This window comes from Balaenoptera physalus, assembly GCF_965194825.1.
Source record: "Balaenoptera physalus genome assembly, contig: SUPER_2_unloc_15, whole genome shotgun sequence".
Classification (NCBI taxonomy): domain Eukaryota; kingdom Metazoa; phylum Chordata; class Mammalia; order Artiodactyla; family Balaenopteridae; genus Balaenoptera; species Balaenoptera physalus.
This window is the reverse complement of record NW_028126559.1, coordinates 556,697-582,187: the sequence shown is the minus strand read 5'-3', so window position 1 is coordinate 582,187 and position 25,491 is coordinate 556,697. Positions and strand designations below refer to the sequence as shown.

At 43.8% G+C, this 25,491-nt stretch overlaps 4 pseudogenes across 4 annotated transcripts; all 4 read right to left on the bottom strand.

Annotated features, from left to right (window-relative positions):
• Positions 1 to 4,503: 4,503 nt before the first annotated feature.
• Positions 4,504 to 5,922, bottom strand: LOC309656558 (E3 ubiquitin-protein ligase makorin-1 pseudogene; annotated as a pseudogene). Its single transcript has one exon. The product of its transcript is annotated as an E3 ubiquitin-protein ligase makorin-1 pseudogene (transcript).
• Positions 5,923 to 10,788: 4,866 nt separating this feature from the next.
• Positions 10,789 to 12,207, bottom strand: LOC309656561 (E3 ubiquitin-protein ligase makorin-1 pseudogene; annotated as a pseudogene). Its single transcript has one exon. The product of its transcript is annotated as an E3 ubiquitin-protein ligase makorin-1 pseudogene (transcript).
• Positions 12,208 to 17,126: 4,919 nt separating this feature from the next.
• On the bottom strand, positions 17,127 to 18,545 carry LOC309656563 (E3 ubiquitin-protein ligase makorin-1 pseudogene; annotated as a pseudogene). Its single transcript has one exon. The product of its transcript is annotated as an E3 ubiquitin-protein ligase makorin-1 pseudogene (transcript).
• Positions 18,546 to 23,466: 4,921 nt separating this feature from the next.
• On the bottom strand, positions 23,467 to 24,885 carry LOC309656592 (E3 ubiquitin-protein ligase makorin-1 pseudogene; annotated as a pseudogene). Its single transcript has one exon. The product of its transcript is annotated as an E3 ubiquitin-protein ligase makorin-1 pseudogene (transcript).
• Positions 24,886 to 25,491: the final 606 nt, after the last annotated feature.

Below are 25,491 nucleotides of genomic sequence, written 5' to 3'. Positions count from 1 at the left end.
GTTTCTATATCTATGTTAACGCCAATATCCTAATATATCCAATCCTCACACCTTTCCCTTTGGTGAACCATAAGTTTGTTTAATGAATCTGTGATTGCCTTTCTCTGTGTAAATATCTTCATTGGTATCAATTTTTAGGTAACACGTATAAGCGATAGGATAGGATATGTGTCTTGCTTTCTCACTTACTACAAGTTGTATGATTACTTCTAGAATCATCTATCGTAATGCAAATGGCATTGTTTCATTTATTCCATAGCTAATATTTCATCTCTACATGTAGCAGTTCCTGTTTGTCCACCCATCTGTTGGTGGATTTTTTGGATACTTCCATATCTTGGCTATTGTAATACTGTGTAGTGCAGATTTGCCTGCCTGTGTCTTTCCAAATCTGTCTTCAGAGGTTATAGGTCCAGGAAGGGGTCTGCTGGATCATATGGTAGCTCAATGTTTACCTTTTAAAGGCACCTCCATTCAGTTCTCATTAGTGGCCCTTTCCAAGTTATGTCCCTCTTAAAGTTGAGCATATGCATTTGTCCACAACACCTTCACCATTTATTGTTTATAGTTTTCTTGCTGATGGTTATTCTGACTGGTGTGTGCGGATACCTCTTTGTGGTTGAATTTGCATGTGTCTCATAATACGTTGAAACTGAGCTTTAAAGCATGTGCTTTTTATTTTTCAATCTGTGATTACAGCTTAGTTCTTCAAAGTGTTTTCTTAAAGTATGTGTCACATTTTGAAAAGTTTTGGCCATTACCTCTCTCTATACATTTTGAGGGCAGGTTTCATTTCCAGCCCTGCAGTACTTGTTCATATGAAGTGAGCATTAGCACAGGTTTTAAAGCTGCTTTTGCAGATAACAGCTAGAGGGTGGCAGCCTTTCTACGCTCCCCACTCTGGTAACTAGGGAAACAGCCCTCCCGGCCAGTGGTGTTCCTCGGTTATAAATTAGATTGGAATGTACACGGATAAATCCACAAAAGCTGATGTCTCCTTACTCTTGTGTGTTTTTTAAATTTAATTTATATATTTTATTGGAGTAATATTCCATTGTGTACATAGACCACTTCGTTTAGTGCATTCCTATGTTGAAGACATTTTCGTTGCTTCCAAGTGTTGGCTATGGTAAATATTGCTGGAGTGCAGGATTGCCAGCCTGTGACTTTTTGATTCTCATTTTCTCAGGGGATAGGCCCAGTACTGGGTGTGATTGATTGACTGGTAGCTTAATGTTTCCCTTTTCAAAGAACGTCCATTGTGTTTTTATTAGTGGCTCTTACCACGTCCCCCTTAGAACAAAGTGTAAGCATTTCTCCACAGTCACTTCAGCATTCATTGTTTGCAGCATTTTTGCTCATGGCCATTCTGACTGCTGTGAGCTGATCGGTTTTTGTAATTTGGGATTGGATATCCTTAAAAATTCCTAAAATTCATCATTTTCCATGCTTTTTTCCTTTCTGTTAAAAAAAAAAAAAGAAAAAAGTGTGAGTACAAACTACCTCTTGAAATTGTCATCTTGGAAGTTTGCCCTCTTTTGAACTTTTTGGTCGATTTTTGACCCAAGGATTTTCTTGGAAGGCAGGTGTCAATTACAAAACTAGAAGTATGGAGAATATTTAGTAACCTTTAGCAATGGGATTAAAACTGCTGTTGGGGGAAACGGCAACAAGGAGGCAGCATTTCTCCGTTCCCAAATCTGCGTACTAGTGCAGCAGAGCCATTCAGGAAGTCGTGCTCTTGGTTGTAAATTAGAATGGAATGTGCCAGGAGAAACCCCCATAAGTTTATGTCTCCTTACTTCTTGTTTTTTTTTTTTACTTTTTTAAATCGGGGTAAAGATTAGACTATTGTTTGTCCTAGGTGTACAGAATCGGCTTCATTTGTACATTATATATGTCTCTTCTAGTACAGATCCTCTTCCCATGTAAAATATTACAGAGCGTTCCATAGCCCTCCCTTGCTATATGGTCGGTATTTTTGATAAATGTATATAATATGTATTTGTATATGTATAGTAACACTAATCTTAATTTATCCATTCCCCCCACCTTTCCTTTTACATGAGCATAGTTTGTTTTCTAATTCTGTGAGCGTCTTTCTCTGTGGAAATATGTTCATTTGTGTCAGTTATTAGATAACCCCTGTAAGTGATATCATAAGATATAGGTCTTTTGCTTTCCGACTTACATCATGTTTGGTGATTATCCCCAGGTTCACCTGTGGTGCCTCAAAGAGCAGTGTTTCATTGTTTTCCATGGCTAATATTCCATTGTGTACATGGACCACTTCTTCTTTATCCATTCACCTGTTGAAGAACATTTTGGTTGCTTCACTGTCTTGGCTATTGTGAATAAGGCTGCAGTGCAGCTTTTGCAGCCTATGTCTTCTCGATTCTGGTCTTCTCAGGTGAGAGGCCCAGTGGCGTGCCTGCTGGATTAAATGGTACCTCAATTTTTACTTTTTAATGCAGCTCCTTTCTGTTCTCATTGTTGGCTCTTACGACTTTACGTCTCACCAGCAGGTAGAGGGTACACAGTTCTCTAAAGCCCCTTCAGCATTTATTGTTTGTAAACTTTTTGATGATGGTCAGTCGACTGGTGTGCGTTGAAACCTTTTTGTAGATTAGATTGCATGAGTCTAATACTTCCTGAGGTTGAGCTTTTATCCATTTTCCTTTTTTTTTAAAGAGAGTGAGTAAAACGTAACTCTTCATACTATCTTCTTGAAAAATTTGCCTGATTTGAATTCTTTTCTCCATTCCCTACGTCAGCACAATTTTTGAGGGCAGGTGTCCTTTATGGCCCCGAGTCCTTCTGAATGTTAATGACCATTAGCTGTGGGTGTAAAGCTGCTCTTGCGGGAAATGGCCACAAGGCGGCAGCATTTCTCCTTTACCAAATCTGGTTACTAATGCAACAGAGCCTTAACTGAAGTGGTGTTCTAGGTTGTAAACTAGAATGGAAGGTGCCAGGAAAAAGCCCTTTAAGTTTATGTCTCATTACTTTTTGGGGGGGGGGGTTTAAAATTGTTTTATTTGGGAAAAGTGCGTCTTACAAAAGGGCTGCTGAAAAAGACAGAGACCCCTGCAAGAATTACTTGTTTTTGCTTAATGTGAAAGTATGAGTGGTATCCAAGGAATCAAAACAGTATATGAACAAATCAGGGGCATCTCCAAGTTACTTTCAGGAAATAGAGCAACAAAACGCAAATTTATATTTTCTGATCAAGGAATTCTTCTAACAATTTAACTTTAGCTTATCTCGTGGATTACCACCCCTCCGTCCCCTTTTAGTGGAAAACATGACTTACTACTGCAAACCAATTACTCCACTACAGGAATCACCTTAGAACATAGTTTTGAATCACACCTGTCTAGCTGCAAAACTCAGGGATGGAATGAGGCAAATACCGACACAAACAGACCCAAAAACCTGACAACAAAACCCCTCAAATGAGGACAAAAGTTTGTCAAAAAGTGCCTGAACTAGAAAGTCTAGGAGATCATAAAACATTAAATACAACTGTGTAACTGAGACCCAGTTTGTGTTAATACATGAGATAACCAGATAGTTGAACCTCTATGGCTAAGCCCATTTCCCTATTTATATAGACAGAGATAGCCCTGCTCTATTAACAGCTACCAATATACTGTTTTATCCTTTAAGATCTATTTGCCAAACTAGGCTGAAACCAGTAAACTTGAGTTTTTCCACTAAGGCTACAGACACTGCATCTATGCAGGGATGAGAAGCTTGTTACACACTCACACGTACGAAGTCTATCAGCCCTTGGGAGTCACCTTCCAACTCTGCATTTATTTTATTCCGCTATATCTTTATATGTGTTCTTTCACAATTTTCCTATCAGGCTAAACACAGTAAAAATCTCAACACAGTCGCACCTGGTTCTGGTTACCCAGCAGTAGTACTTGTGTGCAATTAAACAAGAGACGAAAACCACAGAACGAGTGCACAGGGTGGGGATTCCAGGGCAGGGAACAGATATAAAAACACAGATGTGCAGAATTCACCAGAAACCTCAAGCATCCGCCTAAGTCTATAGCAGAAGGCTACATGCCACAGTTCAGATCCTTCACCTATCACCCCAATTCTTGGACCCAAAAGCAGGGCCAATGCTGTTACTTTTGAACCTGGGGTCCTCAAAAATGAGTACTGGAAATCCGGAAATGCTACCCTTGAACTGTGTGAATCTGGCTGAAAACAGATGACGCAGCAAACCTACACTCTGTCTGACCGTTAAATTCATGTTACAAGAAAACTAACTTTAAGATTCATTGTGGAACTTTTTTAAACAGAGAAAACAACATACTCCTTGGGGAAAGGTGAGGGATTGAGAAGACAGGCCCTGGGTAAAAATTATTACGACAGCACCTGGACTTGAGAGGCCTGCCTAGAAGAGAACCACGGGCACTGCTGCCACCAGCGGGGAGGGCTGCCGTCTGAGGCTCAGCAGACCAGTTCACACGCCCAGCAAAGCTGCTATAGATCCAAGTCATAAAAATCTTCCAGCTCATCGTGAAACAAGTCCCACTCGTCTTCAGAGTCTGTCAGGTCGTCGTCCCCACCTGCAGCCAAAAGCACAAGCAACATCTCGCCCAGCTCAAAGGTGACAACCTCTTCTTCGTCGTTGTCAAAGGGGTTGCCGTTCTCTCTTTCCTCAATGAGCTCCCAGAAGTGGTTCCTTCGTTGGGCCCGCTATGTGCTTGATGTTCCCACTTTCTGTCTCTGTGGCTCCTCTCTACGGCATCAGGGTACGCATGCTTGTAAACGCAGTTCCCTCCAAATGGGCAGCTCCCACGTCCTTCTTCAAAATACCTGCACGCCTTGTTGCTCATTGCCTCCTTGTATTTCTGAATGAGTTTCTGCTTCTTTTCTTTCTCCTCCACCCAGTCCTCACTTGGAATGACAATGTTAGATGTGATCCGGTATTCTGGGCAGTACTTTATGGTCTTGCTCTCAAATTGCTTAGCACTCCTCCACTTGCGAATACACTTGAGACAGTAGGTGTGGTTGCAGTTGGAGAGGATTCCGAAGCGGCGCTCGCGGGGGTTGGCTTTCTCATAGACCACCTCCATGCAGATCCCACACACCATGTCCTTGCTGTGCTGCACAGCAAACGAGAGCTCCATGTCCTTCTCATGGGCCTCGATGCAAGATTTTATATGTTGTGATCTTTGGGCAGCATCCACTGGATGGAAGACCTGCAGCCCACACATATCACACGCGTCTCCATGGAGATACACACAGTTCTCCCCATATCGGCACTCTCCCACTGCAGCATAGGGGCAGATCTGCTTCTTTGTTTCCACTGCAATTTGCTCCTTCTCTGATTCTTCCTTGGTCACTGAGCCCTGCAGGGGTGCTTCAGTGGAAGAAGGGGCAGTACGGCCACAGTAGGGCTGCCCAGGAACAAACTCAATGGCGTTCACCCAGTCTTCTGAACGCGCTCCTACAGTTGAAAAGTTTGAATTTCTTGACTCAGCTTCGCCCATATGCATTTCACCAATCTGTCCAACTACTGATGAGAGACTTGAGGAAGCAGCAAGGGGTGACTTTGCAGTTAGATCTGTAGCAGTTGCAATGGCTTGCTGTGTTCATATTTGCAGCGGTCTCCGTACCCTCGCTGAAAATACTTGTACACTACACCATATGGACTGTCAGAGAGGTCACATGAGTATCGACAGTTATCTCCTTCCTTACAAACCCCATGCATGAAATACCTGCAGGTGACCTGTTTGGTACCGCCGCCGCCGCTGCCGTCGCTGTCACATCCCGTGCCCCCAGGGACGGGGAGGTGACTGTGGGGATAGGGGTGTGGGAGGCCGCTGCCACCGCCGCCCCTGCCGCTCCTGCTCCTGATGTTGTGGCTGTTGTTCCCGGAGCTGCAGCCTCCGCCATTACTGTTTATCCCACACAGCATTGGCGCCGGAACTTCCGGGATCACATAATTCCGGTCCGGCTGAGGGGGGAGAAGGCGGCGAGGCGAGGGGTGGGAAGGGGAGGGACACTGAGGCGCCCGCTCACTCCCCTCTGGCCCGCGTCGCGTCTCTGAGCACTCTCGCCGCTCGAACTGCGGGCCGGAGCCCGAGCACCCCCTTCTCATTACTTCTTGTTCGTATTTTTAAGTAAATTTTTATTTTTTATCACAGCACATATACATATATCTATTCTTCTTCGTATCCTTTTCCCATGTAGGCTATGACACAATGTTGAGTAGTCTTCTCTTGGTATTCTGTAGGTCTTTGGTGATTCTGTATTTCACATGTGTTTGTATATCTCTGTTAACCCCAATACCGTAATGTATCCAATCCTCACACACCTTTCCATTTGGTGAACCATAAGTTTGTTTAATGAATCTGTGATTGCCTTTCTCTGTGGAAATATCTTCATTGGTATCAATTTTTTGGTAACACCTACAAGTGATAGGATAGGATATGTGTCTTTCGCTTTCTCACTTACTACAAGTTGCGTGATTATTTCTAGACTCATCTATGGTGCTGCAAATGGCCTTGTTTCATTTTTTCGCTAGCTAATATTCCATCTCTACATGTAGCAGTTCTTCTTTGTCCCCCCATCTGTTGGTGGACTTTTTGGTTACTTCCATATCTTGGCTATTGTAATACTGTGCAGTGCAGTTTTGCCTGCCTGTGTCTTTCCAGTTCTGTCTTCAGAGGGTATAGGTCCAGGAAGGGGCCTGCTGGATCATATGGTAGCTCAATATTTCCCTTTTAAAGACACCTCCATTCAGTTCTCATTAGTGGCTCTTTCCAAGTTACGTCCCTCTTAAAGTTGAGCGTATGCATTTCTCCACAACACCTTCAGCATTTATTGTTTATAGTTTTCTTGCTGATGGTTATTCTGACTGGTTTGAGATAATACCTCTTTGTGGTTGAATTTGCATGTGTCTCATAATCCGTTGAAATTGAGCTTTAAGGCACGTGCTTTTATTTTTCAATCTGTGATTACAGCTTAGTTCTTCAAAGTGTTTTCTTAAAGTATGTGTCACATTTTGAAATGCTTTGGCCATTTACCTCCCTCTAAACATTTTGAGGGCAGGTTTCATTTACAGCCCTGCCGTACTTGTTCATATGAAGTGAGCATTAGCACAGGTTTCAAAGCTGCTTTTGCAGGTAACGGCCAGAGGACGGCAGCCTCTCTACGTCCCCCACTCTGGTAACTAGGGAAACAGCCCTCACGGCCAGTGGTGTTCCTCGGTTATAAATTAGAGTGGAATGTGCCCGGATAAACCCACAAAAGCGGATGTCTCCTTACTTTTGTTTGTTTTTTAAATTTAATTTATAGTTTTTATTGGAGTAATATTCCATTGTGTACATAGACCACTTCTTCTTGGTGCATTCCTGTATTGATGGATATTTTCGTTGCTTCCAAGTGTTGGCTATGGTAAATATTGCTGGAGTGCAGGATTGCCAGCCTGTGACTTTTTGATTCTCATTTCTCAGGGGTTACGCCCAGCACTGGGTGTGAATGATTGACCTGTAGCTCAATGTTCAAAGCACCTCCATTGTGTTTTCATTAGTGGCTCTTACCACGTCCCCCATAGAAGAGAGGGCAAGCATCTCTCCACAATCACTTCAGCATTTATTGTTTGCAGCATTTTTGCTAATGGCCATTCTGACTGCTGTGAGCTGATCGGTTTTTGTAATTTGGGTTTGCATGTCTTTAAAAATTCCTAAAATTCATCATTTTTCCTCGCCTTTTTGTTTTCTGTTAAAAAAAATGTGAGTACAATATACCTCTTGAAATTGTCATCTTGAAAGGTTGCCCTCTTTTGAAACTTTGGTCGATTTTCGACCCCAGGAATTTTTGGAGGGCAGGAGTCATTTAAATAAATGCAAGTTTGGTGAATATTTAGTGACCTTTAGCAATGTGTTTAAGCTGCTGTTGTGGGAAATGGCCACAAGGAGGCCTCATTTCTCCGTTCCCAAATCTGGGTACTAAGGCAGCAGAGCCTTCCAGGAAGTCGTGTTCCTAGGTTTTAAATTAGAATGGAATGTGCCAGGAGAAACCCCCATAAGTTTAGGTCTCCTTACTTCTTCTTGGTTTTTTTTTTTACTTTTTTTAATCGGGGTAAAGATTAGACTATTGTTTGTCCTAGGTGTACAGAATCTGGTTCATTTGTACATTGTATATGTCTATTCTTGTACAGATCCTCTTCCCACGTAAAATACTACAGAGTGTTCTGTAGACCTCCCTTGCTATATGGTCGGTCTTTTTGATAAATGTATATAATATGTATTTGTATACGTATAGTAACACTAATCTTAATTTATCCATTCCCCCCACCTTTCGTTTTACATGAGCATAGTTTGTTTTCTAATTCTGTGAGCGTCTTTCTCTGTGGAAATATGTTCATTTGTGTCAGTTTTTAGCTAACCCCTGTAAGTGATATCATAGGATATAGGTCTTTTGCTTTCCGACTTACATCATGTTTGGTGATTATGCCCAGGTTCACCTGTGGTGCCTCAAAGAGCAGTGTTTCATTGTTTTCCATGGCTAATATTCCATTGTGTACATGGACCACTTCTTCTTTATCCATTCACCTGTTGAAGAACATTTTGGTTGCTTCACTGTCTTGGCTATTGTGAATAAGGCTGCAGTGCAGCTTTTGCAGCCTATGTCTTCTCGATTCTGGTCTTCTCAGGTGAGAGGCCCAGTGGCGTGCCTGCTGGATTAAATGGTACCTCAATTTTTACTTTTTAATGCAGCTCCTTTCTGTTCTCATTGTTGGCTCTTACGACTTTACGTCTCACCAGCAGGTAGAGGGTACACAGTTCTCTAAAGCCCCTTTAGCATTTATTGTTTGTAGACTTTTTGCTGATGGTCAGTCGACTGGTGTGCGTTGAAACCTTTTTGTAGATTAGATTGCATGAGTCTAATACTTCCTGAGGTTGAGCTTTTATCCATTTTCCTGTTTTTTATAAAGAGAGTGAGTAAAACTTCACTCTTCATACTATCTTCTTGAAAAATTGGCCTGTTTTGAATTGTTTTGTCCATTCCTTACCTCAGCACAATTTTTGAGGGCAGGTGTCCTTTATGGCCCCGAGTCCTTCTGAATGTTAATGACCATTAGCTGTGGGTGTAAAGTCGCTCTTGTGGGAAACGGCCACAAGGCGGCAGCATTTCTCCTTTTCAAATCTGGTTACTAATGCAACAGAGCCTTAATTGAAGTGGTGTTCTAGGTTGTAAACTAGAATGGAATGTGCCAGGAAAAAGCCCTTTAAGTTTATGTCTCATTACTTCTTTTTTTGGGGGGGAGGGAGGTTTAAAATTGTTTTATTTGGGAAAAGTGCGTCTTACAAAAGGGCTGCTGAAAAAGACAGAGACCCCTGCAAGAATTACTTGTTTTTGCTTAACGTGAAAGTATGAGTGGTATCCAAGGGATCAAAGCAGTAGATGGACAAATCAGGTTTATCTCCAAGTTACTTTCAGGAAATAGAGCAACAAAACGCAAATTTATATTTTCTGATCAAGGAATTCTTCTAACAATTTAACTTTAGCTTATCTCGTGGATTACCACCCCTCCGTCCCCTTTTAGTGGAAAAACATGACTTACTACTGCAAACCAATTACTCCACTACAGGAAACACCTTAGAACATAGTTTTGAATCACACCTGTCTAGCTGCAAAGCTCAGGGATGGCATGAGGCAAATACCCACACAAACGGACCCAACAACCCGACAACAAAACCCCTCAAATGAGGACAAAGGCTTGTCAAAAAGTGCCTGGACTAGAAAGTCTAGGAGATCATAAAACATTAAATACAACTGTGTAACTGAGACCCAATGTGTGTTAATACATGAGATAACCAGATAGTTGAACCTCTATGGCTAAGCCCATTTCCCTATTTATATAGACAGAGCTAGCCCTGCTCTATTAACAGCTACCAATATACTGCTTTGTTCTTTAAGATCTATTTGCCACACGAGGCTGAAACCAGTAAACTTGAGTTTTTCCACTAAGGCTACAGACACTGCATCTATGCAGGGATGAGAAGCTTGTTGCACACTCACACGTACCAAGTCTATCAGCCCTTGGGAGTCAACTTCCAACTCTGCATTTATTTTATTCCGCTATATCTTTATATGTGTTCTTTCACAATTTTCCTATCAGGCTAAACACAGTAAAAATCTCAACACAGTCGCACCTGGTTCTGGTTACCCAGCAGTAGTACTTGTGTGCAATTAAACAAGAGACGAAAACCACAGAACGAGTGCACAGGGTGGGGATTCCAGGGCAGGGAACAGATATAAAAACACAGATGTGCAGAATTCACCAGAAACCTCAAGCATCCGCCTAAGTCTATAGCAGAAGGCTACATGCCACAGTTCAGATCCTTCACCTATCACCCCAATTCTTGGACCCAAAAGCAGGGCCAATGCTGTTACTTTTGAACCTGGGGTCCTCAAAAATGAGTACTGGAAATCCGGAAATGCTACCCTTGAACTGTGTGAATCTGGCTGAAAACAGATGACGCAGCAAACCTACACTCTGTCTGACCGTTAAATTCATGTTACAAGAAAACTAACTTTAAGATTCATTGTGGAACTTTTTTAAACAGAGAAAACAACATACTCCTTGGGGAAAGGTGAGGGATTGAGAAGACAGGCCCTGGGTAAAAATTATTACGACAGCACCTGGACTTGAGAGGCCTGCCTAGAAGAGAACCACGGGCACTGCTGCCACCAGCGGGGAGGGCTGCCGTCTGAGGCTCAGCAGACCAGTTCACACGCCCAGCAAAGCTGCTATAGATCCAAGTCATAAAAATCTTCCAGCTCATCGTGAAACAAGTCCCACTCGTCTTCAGAGTCTGTCAGGTCGTCGTCCCCACCTGCAGCCAAAAGCACAAGCAACATCTCGCCCAGCTCAAAGGTGACAACCTCTTCTTCGTCGTTGTCAAAGGGGTTGCCGTTCTCTCTTTCCTCAATGAGCTCCCAGAAGTGGTTCCTTCGTTGGGCCCGCTATGTGCTTGATGTTCCCACTTTCTGTCTCTGTGGCTCCTCTCTACGGCATCAGGGTACGCATGCTTGTAAACGCAGTTCCCTCCAAATGGGCAGCTCCCACGTCCTTCTTCAAAATACCTGCACGCCTTGTTGCTCATTGCCTCCTTGTATTTCTGAATGAGTTTCTGCTTCTTTTCTTTCTCCTCCACCCAGTCCTCACTTGGAATGACAATGTTAGATGTGATCCGGCATTCTGGGCAGTACTTTATGATCTTGCTCTCAAATTGCTTAGCACTCCTCCACTTGCGAATACACTTGAGACAGTAGGTGTGGTTGCAGTTGGAGAGGATTCCGAAGCGGCGCTCGCGGGGGTTGGCTTTCTCATAGACCACCTCCATGCAGATCCCACACACCATGTCCTTGCTGTGCTGCACAGCAAACGAGAGCTCCATGTCCTTCTCATGGGCCTCGATGCAAGATTTTATATGTTGTGATCTTTGGGCAGCATCCACTGGATGGAAGACCTGTAGCCCACACATATCACACGCGTCTCCATGGAGATACACACAGTTCTCCCCATATCAGCACTCTCCCACTGCAGCATAGGGGCAGATCTGCTTCTTTGTTTCCACTGCAATTTGCTCCTTCTCTGATTCTTCCTTGGTCACTGAGCCCTGCAGGGGTGCTTCAGTGGAGGAAGGGGCAGTACGGCCACAGTAGGGCTGCCCAGGAACAAACTCAATGGCGTTCACCCAGTCTTCTGAACGCGCTCCTACAGTTGAAAAGTTTGAATTTCTTGACTCAGCTTCGCCCATATGCATTTCACCAATCTGTCCAACTACTGATGAGAGACTTGAGGAAGCAGCAAGGGGTGACTTTGCAGTTAGATCTGTAGCAGTTGCAATGGCTTGCTGTGTTCATATTTGCAGCGGTCTCCGTACCCTCGCTGAAAATACTTGTACACTACACCATATGGACTGTCAGAGAGGTCACATGAGTATCGACAGTTATCTCCTTCCTTACAAACCCCATGCATGAAATACCTGCAGGTGACCTGTTTGGTCCCGCCGCCGCCGCTGCCGTCGCTGTCACATCCCGTGCCCCCAGGGACGGGGAGGTGACTGTGGGGATAGGGGTGTGGGAGGCCGCTGCCACCGCCGCCCCTGCCGCTCCTGCTCCTGATGTTGTGGCTGTTGTTCCCGGAGCTGCAGCCTCCGCCATTACTGTTTATCCCACACAGCATTGGCGCCGGAACTTCCGGGATCACATAATTCCGGTCCGGCTGAGGGGGGAGAAGGCGGCGAGGCGAGGGGTGGGAAGGGGAGGGACACTGAGGCGCCCGCTCACTCCCCTCTGGCCCGCGTCGCGTCTCTGAGCACTCTCGCCGCTCGAACTGCGGGCCGGAGCCCGAGCACCCCCTTCTCATTACTTCTTGTTCGTATTTTTAAGTAAATTTTTATTTTTTATCACAGCAAATTTGATTACAATATTTTGTTTGCTCTAGGTGTGCAAGATGTGGTTCTTTCACACATATACATATATCTATTCTTCTTCGTATCCTTTTCCCATGTAGGCTATGACACAATGTTGAGTAGTCTTCTCTTGGTATTCTGTAGGTCTTTGGTGATTCTGTATTTCACATGTGTTTGTATATCTCTGTTAACCCCAATACCGTAATGTATCCAATCCTCACACACCTTTCCATTTGGTGAACCATAAGTTTGTTTAATGAATCTGTGATTGCCTTTCTCTGTGGAAATATCTTCATTGGTATCAATTTTTTGGTAACACCTACAAGTGATAGGATAGGATATGTGTCTTTCGCTTTCTCACTTACTACAAGTTGCGTGATTATTTCTAGACTCATCTATGGTGCTGCAAATGGCCTTGTTTCATTTTTTCGCTAGCTAATATTCCATCTCTACATGTAGCAGTTCTTCTTTGTCCCCCCATCTGTTGGTGGACTTTTTGGTTACTTCCATATCTTGGCTATTGTAATACTGTGCAGTGCAGTTTTGCCTGCCTGTGTCTTTCCAGTTCTGTCTTCAGAGGGTATAGGTCCAGGAAGGGGCCTGCTGGATCATATGGTAGCTCAATATTTCCCTTTTAAAGACACCTCCATTCAGTTCTCATTAGTGGCTCTTTCCAAGTTACGTCCCTCTTAAAGTTGAGCGTATGCATTTCTCCACAACACCTTCAGCATTTATTGTTTATAGTTTTCTTGCTGATGGTTATTCTGACTGGTTTGAGATAATACCTCTTTGTGGTTGAATTTGCATGTGTCTCATAATCCGTTGAAATTGAGCTTTAAGGCACGTGCTTTTATTTTTCAATCTGTGATTACAGCTTAGTTCTTCAAAGTGTTTTCTTAAAGTATGTGTCACATTTTGAAATGCTTTGGCCATTTACCTCCCTCTAAACATTTTGAGGGCAGGTTTCATTTACAGCCCTGCCGTACTTGTTCATATGAAGTGAGCATTAGCACAGGTTTCAAAGCTGCTTTTGCAGGTAACGGCCAGAGGACGGCAGCCTCTCTACGTCCCCCACTCTGGTAACTAGGGAAACAGCCCTCCCGGCCAGTGGTGTTCCTCGGTTATAAATTAGAGTGGAATGTGCCCGGATAAACCCACAAAAGCGGATGTCTCCTTACTTTTGTTTGTTTTTTAAATTTAATTTATAGTTTTTATTGGAGTAATATTCCATTGTGTACCTAGACCACTTCTTCTTGGTGCATTCCTGTATTGATGGATATTTTCGTTGCTTCCAAGTGTTGGCTATGGTAAATATTGCTGGAGTGCAGGATTGCCAGCCTGTGACTTTTTGATTCTCATTTCTCAGGGGTTACGCCCAGCACTGGGTGTGAATGATTGACCTGTAGCTCAATGTTCAAAGCACCTCCATTGTGTTTTCATTAGTGGCTCTTACCACGTCCCCCATAGAAGAGAGGGCAAGCATCTCTCCACAATCACTTCAGCATTTATTGTTTGCAGCATTTTTGCTAATGGCCATTCTGACTGCTGTGAGCTGATCGGTTTTTGTAATTTGGGTTTGCATGTCTTTAAAAATTCCTAAAATTCATCATTTTTCCTCGCCTTTTTGTTTTCTGTTAAAAAAAATGTGAGTACAATATACCTCTTGAAATTGTCATCTTGAAAGGTTGCCCTCTTTTTAACTTTGGTCGATTTTCGACCCCAGGAATTTTTGGAGGGCAGGAGTCATTTAAATAAATGCAAGTTTGGTGAATATTTAGTGACCTTTAGCAATGTGTTTAAGCTGCTGTTGTGGGAAATGGCCACAAGGAGGCCTCATTTCTCCGTTCCCAAATCTGGGTACTAAGGCAGCAGAGCCTTCCAGGAAGTCGTGTTCCTAGGTTTTAAATTAGAATGGAATGTGCCAGGAGAAACCCCCATAAGTTTAGGTCTCCTTACTTCTTCTTGGTTTTTTTTTTTACTTTTTTTAATCGGGGTAAAGATTAGACTATTGTTTGTCCTAGGTGTAGAGAATCTGGTTCATTTGTACATTGTATATATCTATTCTTGTACAGATCCTCTTCCCATGTAAAATACTACAGAGTGTTCTGTAGACCTCCCTTGCTATATGGTCGGTCTTTTTGATAAATGTATATAATATGTATTTGTATACGTATAGTAACACTAATCTTAATTTATCCATTCCCCCCACCTTTCGTTTTACATGAGCATAGTTTGTTTTCTAATTCTGTGAGCGTCTTTCTCTGTGGAAATATGTTCATTTGTGTCAGTTTTTAGCTAACCCCTGTAAGTGATATCATAGGATATAGGTCTTTTGCTTTCCGACTTACATCATGTTTGGTGATTATGCCCAGGTTCACCTGTGGTGCCTCAAAGAGCAGTGTTTCATTGTTTTCCATGGCTAATATTCCATTGTGTACATGGACCACTTCTTCTTTATCCATTCACCTGTTGAAGAACATTTTGGTTGCTTCACTGTCTTGGCTATTGTGAATAAGGCTGCAGTGCAGCTTTTGCAGCCTATGTCTTCTCGATTCTGGTCTTCTCAGGTGAGAGGCCCAGTGGCGTGCCTGCTGGATTAAATGGTACCTCAATTTTTACTTTTTAATGCAGCTCCTTTCTGTTCTCATTGTTGGCTCTTACGACTTTACGTCTCACCAGCAGGTAGAGGGTACACAGTTCTCTAAAGCCCCTTTAGCATTTATTGTTTGTAGACTTTTTGCTGATGGTCGGTCGACTGGTGTGCGTTGAAACCTTTTTGTAGGTTAGATTGCATGAGTCTAATACTTCCTGAGGTTCAGCTTTTATCCATTTTCCTGTTTTTTTTAAAGAGAGTGAGTAAAACTTCACTCTTCATACTATCTTCTTGAAAAATTGGCCTGTTTTGAATTGTTTTGTCCATTCCTTACCTCAGCACAATTTTTGAGGGCAGGTGTCCTTTATGGCCCCGAGTCCTTCTGAATGTTAATGACCATTAGCTGTGGGTGTAAAGTCGCTCTTGTGGGAAACGGCCACAAGGCGGCAGCATTTCTCCTTTTCAAATCTGGTTACTAATGCAACAGAGCCTTAATTGAAGTGGTGTTCTAGGTTGTAAACTAGAATGGAATGTGCCAGGAAAAAGCCCTTTAAGTTTATGTCTCATTACTTCTTTTTTTGGGGGGGAGGGAGGTTTAAAATTGTTTTATTTGGGAAAAGTGCGTCTTACAAAAGGGCTGCTGAAAAAGACAGAGACCCCTGCAAGAATTACTTGTTTTTGCTTAACGTGAAAGTATGAGTGGTATCCAAGGGATCAAAGCAGTAGATGGACAAATCAGGTTTATCTCCAAGTTACTTTCAGGAAATAGAGCAACAAAACGCAAATTTATATTTTCTGATCAAGGAATTCTTCTAACAATTTAACTTTAGCTTATCTCGTGGATTACCACCCCTCCGTCCCCTTTTAGTGGAAAACATGACTTACTACTGCAAACCAATTACTCCACTACAGGAATCACCTTAGAACATAGTTTTGAATCACACCTGTCTAGCTGCAAAACTCAGGGATGGAATGAGGCAAATACCGACACAAACAGACCCAAAAACCTGACAACAAAACCCCTCAAATGAGGACAAAAGTTTGTCAAAAAGTGCCTGAACTAGAAAGTCTAGGAGATCATAAAACATTAAATACAACTGTGTAACTGAGACCCAGTTTGTGTTAATACATGAGATAACCAGATAGTTGAACCTCTATGGCTAAGCCCATTTCCCTATTTATATAGACAGAGATAGCCCTGCTCTATTAACAGCTACCAATATACTGTTTTATCCTTTAAGATCTATTTGCCAAACTAGGCTGAAACCAGTAAACTTGAGTTTTTCCACTAAGGCTACAGACACTGCATCTATGCAGGGATGAGAAGCTTGTTACACACTCACACGTACGAAGTCTATCAGCCCTTGGGAGTCACCTTCCAACTCTGCATTTATTTTATTCCGCTATATCTTTATATGTGTTCTTTCACAATTTTCCTATCAGGCTAAACACAGTAAAAATCTCAACACAGTCGCACCTGGTTCTGGTTACCCAGCAGTAGTACTTGTGTGCAATTAAACAAGAGACGAAAACCACAGAACGAGTGCACAGGGTGGGGATTCCAGGGCAGGGAACAGATATAAAAACACAGATGTGCAGAATTCACCAGAAACCTCAAGCATCCGCCTAAGTCTATAGCAGAAGGCTACATGCCACAGTTCAGATCCTTCACCTATCACCCCAATTCTTGGACCCAAAAGCAGGGCCAATGCTGTTACTTTTGAACCTGGGGTCCTCAAAAATGAGTACTGGAAATCCGGAAATGCTACCCTTGAACTGTGTGAATCTGGCTGAAAACAGATGACGCAGCAAACCTACACTCTGTCTGACCGTTAAATTCATGTTACAAGAAAACTAACTTTAAGATTCATTGTGGAACTTTTTTAAACAGAGAAAACAACATACTCCTTGGGGAAAGGTGAGGGATTGAGAAGACAGGCCCTGGGTAAAAATTATTACGACAGCACCTGGACTTGAGAGGCCTGCCTAGAAGAGAACCACGGGCACTGCTGCCACCAGCGGGGAGGGCTGCCGTCTGAGGCTCAGCAGACCAGTTCACACGCCCAGCAAAGCTGCTATAGATCCAAGTCATAAAAATCTTCCAGCTCATCGTGAAACAAGTCCCACTCGTCTTCAGAGTCTGTCAGGTCGTCGTCCCCACCTGCAGCCAAAAGCACAAGCAACATCTCGCCCAGCTCAAAGGTGACAACCTCTTCTTCGTCGTTGTCAAAGGGGTTGCCGTTCTCTCTTTCCTCAATGAGCTCCCAGAAGTGGTTCCTTCGTTGGGCCCGCTATGTGCTTGATGTTCCCACTTTCTGTCTCTGTGGCTCCTCTCTACGGCATCAGGGTACGCATGCTTGTAAACGCAGTTCCCTCCAAATGGGCAGCTCCCACGTCCTTCTTCAAAATACCTGCACGCCTTGTTGCTCATTGCCTCCTTGTATTTCTGAATGAGTTTCTGCTTCTTTTCTTTCTCCTCCACCCAGTCCTCACTTGGAATGACAATGTTAGATGTGATCCGGTATTCTGGGCAGTACTTTATGGTCTTGCTCTCAAATTGCTTAGCACTCCTCCACTTGCGAATACACTTGAGACAGTAGGTGTGGTTGCAGTTGGAGAGGATTCCGAAGCGGCGCTCGCGGGGGTTGGCTTTCTCATAGACCACCTCCATGCAGATCCCACACACCATGTCCTTGCTGTGCTGCACAGCAAACGAGAGCTCCATGTCCTTCTCATGGGCCTCGATGCAAGATTTTATATGTTGTGATCTTTGGGCAGCATCCACTGGATGGAAGACCTGCAGCCCACACATATCACACGCGTCTCCATGGAGATACACACAGTTCTCCCCATATCGGCACTCTCCCACTGCAGCATAGGGGCAGATCTGCTTCTTTGTTTCCACTGCAATTTGCTCCTTCTCTGATTCTTCCTTGGTCACTGAGCCCTGCAGGGGTGCTTCAGTGGAAGAAGGGGCAGTACGGCCACAGTAGGGCTGCCCAGGAACAAACTCAATGGCGTTCACCCAGTCTTCTGAACGCGCTCCTACAGTTGAAAAGTTTGAATTTCTTGACTCAGCTTCGCCCATATGCATTTCACCAATCTGTCCAACTACTGATGAGAGACTTGAGGAAGCAGCAAGGGGTGACTTTGCAGTTAGATCTGTAGCAGTTGCAATGGCTTGCTGTGTTCATATTTGCAGCGGTCTCCGTACCCTCGCTGAAAATACTTGTACACTACACCATATGGACTGTCAGAGAGGTCACATGAGTATCGACAGTTATCTCCTTCCTTACAAACCCCATGCATGAAATACCTGCAGGTGACCTGTTTGGTCCCGCCGCCGCCGCTGCCGTCGCTGTCACATCCCGTGCCCCCAGGGACGGGGAGGTGACTGTGGGGATAGGGGTGTGGGAGGCCGCTGCCACCGCCGCCCCTGCCGCTCCTGCTCCTGATGTTGTGGCTGTTGTTCCCGGAGCTGCAGCCTCCGCCATTACTGTTTATCCCACACAGCATTGGCGCCGGAACTTCCGGGATCACATAATTCCGGTCCGGCTGAGGGGGGAGAAGGCGGCGAGGCGAGGGGTGGGAAGGGGAGGGACACTGAGGCGCCCGCTCACTCCCCTCTGGCCCGCGTCGCGTCTCTGAGCACTCTCGCCGCTCGAACTGCGGGCCGGAGCCCGAGCACCCCCTTCTCATTACTTCTTGTTCGTATTTTTAAGTAAATTTTTATTTTTTATCACAGCAAATTTGATTACAATATTTTGTTTGCTCTAGGTGTGCAAGATGTGGTTCTTTCACACATATACATATATCTATTCTTCTTCGTATCCTTTTCCCATGTAGGCTATGACACAATGTTGAGTAGTCTTCTCTTGGTATTCTGTAGGTCTTTGGTGATTCTGTATTTCACATGTGTTTGTATATCTCTGTTAACCCCAATACCGTAATGTATCCAATCCTCACACACCTTTCCATTTGGTGAACCATAAGTTTGTTTAATGAATCTGTGATTGCCTTTCTCTGTGGAAATATCTTCATTGGTATCAATTTTTTGGTAACACCTACAAGTGATAGGATAGGATATGTGTCTTTCGCTTTCTCACTTACTACAAGTTGCGTGATTATTTCTAGACTCATCTATGGTGCTGCAAATGGCCTTGTTTCATTTTTTCGCTAGCTAATATTCCATCTCTACATGTAGCAGTTCTTCTTTGTCCCCCCATCTGTTGGTGGACTTTTTGGTTACTTCCATATCTTGGCTATTGTAATACTGTGCAGTGCAGTTTTGCCTGCCTGTGTCTTTCCAGTTCTGTCTTCAGAGGGTATAGGTCCAGGAAGGGGCCTGCTGGATCATATGGTAGCTCAATATTTCCCTTTTAAAGACACCTCCATTCAGTTCTCATTAGTGGCTCTTTCCAAGTTACGTCCCTCTTAAAGTTGAGCGTATGCATTTCTCCACAACACCTTCAGCATTTATTGTTTATAGTTTTCTTGCTGATGGTTATTCTGACTGGTTTGAGATAATACCTCTTTGTGGTTGAATTTGCATGTGTCTCATAATCCGTTGAAATTGAGCTTTAAGGCACGTGCTTTTATTTTTCAATCTGTGATTACAGCTTAGTTCTTCAAAGTGTTTTCTTAAAGTATGTGTCACATTTTGAAATGCTTTGGCCATTTACCTCCCTCTAAACATTTTGAGGGCAGGTTTCATTTACAGCCCTGCCGTACTTGTTCATATGAAGTGAGCATTAGCACAGGTTTCAAAGCTGCTTTTGCAGGTAACGGCCAGAGGACGGCAGCCTCTCTACGTCCCCCACTCTGGTAACTAGGGAAACAGCCCTCACGGCCAGTGGTGTTCCTCGGTTATAAATTAGAGTGGAATGTGCCCGGATAAACCCACAAAAGCGGATGTCTCCTTACTTTTGTTTGTTTTTTAAATTTAATTTATAGTTTTTATTGGAGTAATATTCCATTGTGTACCTAGACCACTTCTTCTTGGTGCATTCCTGTATTGATGGATATTTTCGTTGCTTCCAAGTGTTGGCTATGGTAAATATTGCTGGAGTGCAGGATTGCCAGCCTGTGACTTTTTGATTCTCATTTCTCAGGGGTTACGCCCAGCACTGGGTGTGAATGATTGACCTGTAGCTCAATGTTCAAAGCACCTCCATTGTGTTTTCATTAGTGGCTCTTACCACGTCCCCCATAGAAGAGAGGGCAAGCATCTCTCCACAATCACTTCAGCATTTATTGTTTGCAGCATTTTTGCTAATGGCCATTCTGACTGCTGTGAGCTGATCGGTTTTTGTAATTTGGGTTTGCATGTCTTTAAAAATTCCTAAAATTCATCATTTTTCCTCGCCTTTTTGTTTTCTGTTAAAAAAAATGTGAGTACAATATACCTCTTGAAATTGTCATCTTGAAAGGTTGCCCTCTTTTGAAACTTTGGTCGATTTTCGACCCCAGGAATTTTTGGAGGGCAGGAGTCATTTAAATAAATGCAAGTTTGGTGAATATTTAGTGACCTTTAGCAATGTGTTTAAGCTGCTGTTGTGGGAAATGGCCACAAGGAGGCCTCATTTCTCCGTTCCCAAATCTGGGTACTAAGGCAGCAGAGCCTTCCAGGAAGTCGTGTTCCTAGGTTTTAAATTAGAATGGAATGTGCCAGGAGAAACCCCCATAAGTTTAGGTCTCCTTACTTCTTCTTGGTTTTTTTTTTTACTTTTTTTAATCGGGGTAAAGATTAGACTATTGTTTGTCCTAGGTGTACAGAATCTGGTTCATTTGTACATTGTATATGTCTATTCTTGTACAGATCCTCTTCCCACGTAAAATACTACAGAGTGTTCTGTAGACCTCCCTTGCTATATGGTCGGTCTTTTTGATAAATGTATATAATATGTATTTGTATACGTATAGTAACACTAATCTTAATTTATCCATTCCCCCCACCTTTCGTTTTACATGAGCATAGTTTGTTTTCTAATTCTGTGAGCGTCTTTCTCTGTGGAAATATGTTCATTTGTGTCAGTTTTTAGCTAACCCCTGTAAGTGATATCATAGGATATAGGTCTTTTGCTTTCCGACTTACATCATGTTTGGTGATTATGCCCAGGTTCACCTGTGGTGCCTCAAAGAGCAGTGTTTCATTGTTTTCCATGGCTAATATTCCATTGTGTACATGGACCACTTCTTCTTTATCCATTCACCTGTTGAAGAACATTTTGGTTGCTTCACTGTCTTGGCTATTGTGAATAAGGCTGCAGTGCAGCTTTTGCAGCCTATGTCTTCTCGATTCTGGTCTTCTCAGGTGAGAGGCCCAGTGGCGTGCCTGCTGGATTAAATGGTACCTCAATTTTTACTTTTTAATGCAGCTCCTTTCTGTTCTCATTGTTGGCTCTTACGACTTTACGTCTCACCAGCAGGTAGAGGGTACACAGTTCTCTAAAGCCCCTTTAGCATTTATTGTTTGTAGACTTTTTGCTGATGGTCAGTCGACTGGTGTGCGTTGAAACCTTTTTGTAGATTAGATTGCATGAGTCTAATACTTCCTGAGGTTGAGCTTTTATCCATTTTCCTGTTTTTTATAAAGAGAGTGAGTAAAACTTCACTCTTCATACTATCTTCTTGAAAAATTGGCCTGTTTTGAATTGTTTTGTCCATTCCTTACCTCAGCACAATTTTTGAGGGCAGGTGTCCTTTATGGCCCCGAGTCCTTCTGAATGTTAATGACCATTAGCTGTGGGTGTAAAGTCGCTCTTGTGGGAAACGGCCACAAGGCGGCAGCATTTCTCCTTTTCAAATCTGGTTACTAATGCAACAGAGCCTTAATTGAAGTGGTGTTCTAGGTTGTAAACTAGAATGGAATGTGCCAGGAAAAAGCCCTTTAAGTTTATGTCTCATTACTTCTTTTTTTGGGGGGGAGGGAGGTTTAAAATTGTTTTATTTGGGAAAAGTGCGTCTTACAAAAGGGCTGCTGAAAAAGACAGAGACCCCTGCAAGAATTACTTGTTTTTGCTTAACGTGAAAGTATGAGTGGTATCCAAGGGATCAAAGCAGTAGATGGACAAATCAGGTTTATCTCCAAGTTACTTTCAGGAAATAGAGCAACAAAACGCAAATTTATATTTTCTGATCAAGGAATTCTTCTAACAATTTAACTTTAGCTTATCTCGTGGATTACCACCCCTCCGTCCCCTTTTAGTGGAAAAACATGACTTACTACTGCAAACCAATTACTCCACTACAGGAAACACCTTAGAACATAGTTTTGAATCACACCTGTCTAGCTGCAAAGCTCAGGGATGGCATGAGGCAAATACCCACACAAACGGACCCAACAACCCGACAACAAAACCCCTCAAATGAGGACAAAGGCTTGTCAAAAAGTGCCTGGACTAGAAAGTCTAGGAGATCATAAAACATTAAATACAACTGTGTAACTGAGACCCAATGTGTGTTAATACATGAGATAACCAGATAGTTGAACCTCTATGGCTAAGCCCATTTCCCTATTTATATAGACAGAGCTAGCCCTGCTCTATTAACAGCTACCAATATACTGCTTTGTTCTTTAAGATCTATTTGCCACACGAGGCTGAAACCAGTAAACTTGAGTTTTTCCACTAAGGCTACAGACACTGCATCTATGCAGGGATGAGAAGCTTGTTGCACACTCACACGTACCAAGTCTATCAGCCCTTGGGAGTCAACTTCCAACTCTGCATTTATTTTATTCCGCTATATCTTTATATGTGTTCTTTCACAATTTTCCTATCAGGCTAAACACAGTAAAAATCTCAACACAGTCGCACCTGGTTCTGGTTACCCAGCAGTAGTACTTGTGTGCAATTAAACAAGAGACGAAAACCACAGAACGAGTGCACAGGGTGGGGATTCCAGGGCAGGGAACAGATATAAAAACACAGATGTGCAGAATTCACCAGAAACCTCAAGCATCCGCCTAAGTCTATAGCAGAAGGCTACATGCCACAGTTCAGATCCTTCACCTATCACCCCAATTCTTGGACCCAAAAGCAGGGCCAATGCTGTTACTTTTGAACCTGGGGTCCTCAAAAATGAGTACTGGAAATCCGGAAATGCTACCCTTGAACTGTGTGAATCTGGCTGAAAACAGATGACGCAGCAAACCTACACTCTGTCTGACCGTTAAATTCATGTTACAAGAAAACTAACTTTAAGATTCATTGTGGAACTTTTTTAAACAGAGAAAACAACATACTCCTTGGGGAAAGGTGAGGGATTGAGAAGACAGGCCCTGGGTAAAAATTATTACGACAGCACCTGGACTTGAGAGACCTGCCTAGAAGAGAACCACGGGCACTGCTGCCACCAGCGGGGAGGGCTGCCGTCTGAGGCTCAGCAGACCAGTTCACACGCCCAGCAAAGCTGCTATAGATCCAAGTCATAAAAATCTTCCAGCTCATCGTGAAACAAGTCCCACTCGTCTTCAGAGTCTGTCAGGTCGTCGTCCCCACCTGCAGCCAAAAGCACAAGCAACATCTCGCCCAGCTCAAAGGTGACAACCTCTTCTTCGTCGTTGTCAAAGGGGTTGCCGTTCTCTCTTTCCTCAATGAGCTCCCAGAAGTGGTTCCTTCGTTGGGCCCGCTATGTGCTTGATGTTCCCACTTTCTGTCTCTGTGGCTCCTCTCTACGGCATCAGGGTACGCATGCTTGTAAACGCAGTTCCCTCCAAATGGGCAGCTCCCACGTCCTTCTTCAAAATACCTGCACGCCTTGTTGCTCATTGCCTCCTTGTATTTCTGAATGAGTTTCTGCTTCTTTTCTTTCTCCTCCACCCAGTCCTCACTTGGAATGACAATGTTAGATGTGATCCGGCATTCTGGGCAGTACTTTATGATCTTGCTCTCAAATTGCTTAGCACTCCTCCACTTGCGAATACACTTGAGACAGTAGGTGTGGTTGCAGTTGGAGAGGATTCCGAAGCGGCGCTCGCGGGGGTTGGCTTTCTCATAGACCACCTCCATGCAGATCCCACACACCATGTCCTTGCTGTGCTGCACAGCAAACGAGAGCTCCATGTCCTTCTCATGGGCCTCGATGCAAGATTTTATATGTTGTGATCTTTGGGCAGCATCCACTGGATGGAAGACCTGTAGCCCACACATATCACACGCGTCTCCATGGAGATACACACAGTTCTCCCCATATCAGCACTCTCCCACTGCAGCATAGGGGCAGATCTGCTTCTTTGTTTCCACTGCAATTTGCTCCTTCTCTGATTCTTCCTTGGTCACTGAGCCCTGCAGGGGTGCTTCAGTGGAGGAAGGGGCAGTACGGCCACAGTAGGGCTGCCCAGGAACAAACTCAATGGCGTTCACCCAGTCTTCTGAACGCGCTCCTACAGTTGAAAAGTTTGAATTTCTTGACTCAGCTTCGCCCATATGCATTTCACCAATCTGTCCAACTACTGATGAGAGACTTGAGGAAGCAGCAAGGGGTGACTTTGCAGTTAGATCTGTAGCAGTTGCAATGGCTTGCTGTGTTCATATTTGCAGCGGTCTCCGTACCCTCGCTGAAAATACTTGTACACTACACCATATGGACTGTCAGAGAGGTCACATGAGTATCGACAGTTATCTCCTTCCTTACAAACCCCATGCATGAAATACCTGCAGGTGACCTGTTTGGTCCCGCCGCCGCCGCTGCCGTCGCTGTCACATCCCGTGCCCCCAGGGACGGGGAGGTGACTGTGGGGATAGGGGTGTGGGAGGCCGCTGCCACCGCCGCCCCTGCCGCTCCTGCTCCTGATGTTGTGGCTGTTGTTCCCGGAGCTGCAGCCTCCGCCATTACTGTTTATCCCACACAGCATTGGCGCCGGAACTTCCGGGATCACATAATTCCGGTCCGGCTGAGGGGGGAGAAGGCGGCGAGGCGAGGGGTGGGAAGGGGAGGGACACTGAGGCGCCCGCTCACTCCCCTCTGGCCCGCGTCGCGTCTCTGAGCACTCTCGCCGCTCGAACTGCGGGCCGGAGCCCGAGCACCCCCTTCTCATTACTTCTTGTTCGTATTTTTAAGTAAATTTTTATTTTTTATCACAGCAAATTTGATTACAATATTTTGTTTGCTCTAGGTGTGCAAGATGTGGTTCTTTCACACATATACATATATCTATTCTTCTTCGTATCCTTTTCCCATGTAGGCTATGACACAATGTTGAGTAGTCTTCTCTTGGTATTCTGTAGGTCTTTGGTGATTCTGTATTTCACATGTGTTTGTATATCTCTGTTAACCCCAATACCGTAATGTATCCAATCCTCACACACCTTTCCATTTGGTGAACCATAAGTTTGTTTAATGAATCTGTGATTGCCTTTCTCTGTGGAAATATCTTCATTGGTATCAATTTTTTGGTAACACCTACAAGTGATAGGATAGGATATGTGTCTTTCGCTT